Here is a 3,198-nt window from a genome sequence, read left to right as displayed (position 1 = left end):
CTCTCCCACCCTCTCTCTTACACACCCATATATGTCAAGTACCACATCACCTCACATCCATCACTCCATCACCCATCACCTCCCTTACAACCATTCTCTCTCTCTCTCTCTTCACAATTTTCCAAGCTAAGGAAGTGGTGGACGTCCAAGCCATTCTAAGAGAGAAAAGTGAGTTTACGTGGCCCACCTTCCCATCCCAAAATCCTTTATCCTAGCCATTCAACTCTCATCTCCCTCCATCAAAGTGAAGCACAAGGAGAGCAGCATTCCAACGGACCACGAAGATCGAACGGTGGGTGCTTCTATAGGCTAAATTTTGAGGCCTACCGATTGATGGTATGGATTTCACTTTGGACCCTTGATGTGGCCAATGGTCCACCTTGATTTTCATTATCATTCCATGATGGAGCCATTCTCCATGGACCTCATCATGATGTTTACTCTTAAGATCTAAAGAGGTCATCTAGACCTTCCATTTTGGTGGAGAAGTAATCTCCACCGTTGATTTTTGATTTGGTGGGCCAACATGTATTGGGACTCACTTGATGTATGATTGAATGCTTAAAAAGGGAGGGCCCATAGTTTCGGGGTCCCTCCATCACACGTGTCCCTCTCTCTTTCTCTCTCCCTCCCTCCCTTTTCATTTATTTATTTTGTGTATGATGATGTGGCTGTGTGGCCCACTTGGATGGACCCCACCATGAGGCATGTATTTTATCCAAGTCATCTATAGGTGGGGCCCACTTTACAAGTGTTGTGTCCACCCCATCCATCATTTGGTGGCCCACGTGGGCATCCCACTTGAAAGGCACACGCTGGACGTTGAATGGAAAACACAAATATTAGCCTTGGCTCAAGGCTATTTGGGTGAGCCACTTGTATAGCCCCCACATGGATGTATGGATTCAATCCACGCCGTCCATCCTATTTACCAACTCATTTTAGGTGTTGAGTCGAAAAATGAAGCTGATCCAACTTTCTAGTGGGTCATACCTTAGCAAATAGTGATTTTCACCGTTTAAATTCACTTAAATTTTTCTACACGCTGAAACATGCCCAATATTGGGCTTGATGGATTTGTTATGGACTGTAGAAACCAGTGGAGGGTGGATTCTTCCGATGCGGGCCCCACGCATGAAAAACCTCAGAAAAACCCAACTTTTCAAAAACATAAAAATAGGCAACACCTGCTACCACTGACGTCAACAACAGGCGCTGCTGCGCTATGGACGGACGGGCCAGGGACCACGGTCCTAGCCGTGGGCCCCACCGTGATGTGTTTTTAATATCTACGCCGTCCATTTTGTAGGCCCTTAGGGTAGTGGGCCGCCCTCAAAATTTCAGTTGTATACGTGGCTCAGGTGGCCCACATCATAAGAAACAATGGTGATTGAATGGCTGCCATTGAAACCCATTTGGGTCTTCACAGAAGTTTTGGGTCAATATGAAATATGTTTTTCCTTCCATCCAGGTCAGCGCGACCTTATCAACAGGTTGAACGACATATAACATTATGGTGGGCCCCACATGGGACCCCAAGATGTAGGTGTTCTATCTACACTATCCACAGCAGTGGACGGTGGAACCCACTATGATGTATGTGTTTTAGTCACACCATCCAGAGTAGTGGACGGTGACAACCACCATGATTTATGTGTTTTATCCACACAGTCCACACCTGGACAGCGCGACCCACCATGATGCATGTGTTGCATCCAAACCGCCTAACCATTTGGCTAGCTTGCCTTACGGGCTTGAGATTAAAAATTTGACAGATCTAGGATCAAGTGGACCACATAGCACAAAGTAGTGGGGAGTGAGTGTCTACCATTAAAAACTTTTGTTTCACATAAGTTTTGGATCATTAGGAAATTTGTTTCCTCTTAATCCAGGTCTGTGTGACCTTATGGCCAGATTGGATAGAAAATAAATGTTATGATGGGCCTTGAGAATTTAATGGTGGAAATCATTCTTGCCACTGTTATTTGGGGTGCGGTCTAGTTGATCTTTTAATATGATTCATTTATATATTTATATATACACTTGTGGCCGTCCGTTCAGACCCATTTGATATACATGAGGCCCATGTGATGAGGCCCATTTTGATGTATTTTAAGGGCCCATGGGTCAAGACCCATTATGATGTATTATGGCCCGTGGGTTGAGGCCCATTATGCTGTATTTGGAGCCCATGGGTTAAGGCCCATTGTGGTTCTAGCATATGGGCGTAATAGATGTCCCTGGGTGAAAATTTCTAAACCTTCGTGGCCAGGACATCTATGATGCCCGTATGCCCCAACGTCGAGACCGAGTGGATACATGAGCACCCGAGTGCCGAATACCAGGAGGCCGCATCTCCCACTATGTCGTGGTCGGTTGAGAGGGTTGTGGCCTTACCCGCCCGAGCGTAGGGGGCATTACTAGGTTGAGTTTGACCATATCGTGAATGGGTCCGCTATCGACGTGCTGAATAGGTATTGACAGACTATTGGCCAGGCGGATAGTGAGGTTTCTTACACTCATTTGAACTGTACGGCTGGGAGAGCGGCAATGCCATTTGGATATACTAAATCTCGGTGATGATCCCAGAGATGAACTGTACTGATATGTGGACTTATTGAGCAGGAGTTGCATACTCATTCATTCATTCATTCACTATCCACTCGGGCTGGTGGTGTGCAACTATTTGTTACGTGTACTCTCGCAATGGCCAGGATTTCGGTTAGGGCATGTGACTAACCTGAGATCAGGAGTTTACCACGTTGAGTCTGACTATCCAAATTAGGTATGAGACTTGTTTGGATAGAAGTCCCTTGTGATGGACCCCATAGCCTGCGATACTACGTACTATCATTCCGACTTCACACTCCAACATGGTCATTCCATTTGCACCACATATTACATTACATCCGCAGGCATATGGCATTTTGGGTTCCTATGTTTTTGCACTTATATGGCCTCGACGGACTTAGTAGGATTTACACATTGCATTACATCCTCGGCATCTGATATTTAGCTCTCTATGACTCCTCATTTGCCTAGCTGATCTGTATTGTGTACTCTGATATTGTAACACCTCATACTTTCAGTACTCGGGTGTTACCTTTTAAACCCACACTAAACTAAAAATTACTTGGGTTAACCAAAACGTGAACTCGACATACGTAGGATGGGGATTCCAGTCGACATTAGAGCCAT

This window comes from Magnolia sinica, chromosome 3, assembly GCF_029962835.1.
Source record: "Magnolia sinica isolate HGM2019 chromosome 3, MsV1, whole genome shotgun sequence".
Lineage (NCBI taxonomy): Eukaryota > Viridiplantae > Streptophyta > Magnoliopsida > Magnoliales > Magnoliaceae > Magnolia > Magnolia sinica.
The sequence above is the reverse complement of the archived record's forward strand: the minus strand, read 5'-3'. Positions refer to the sequence as shown.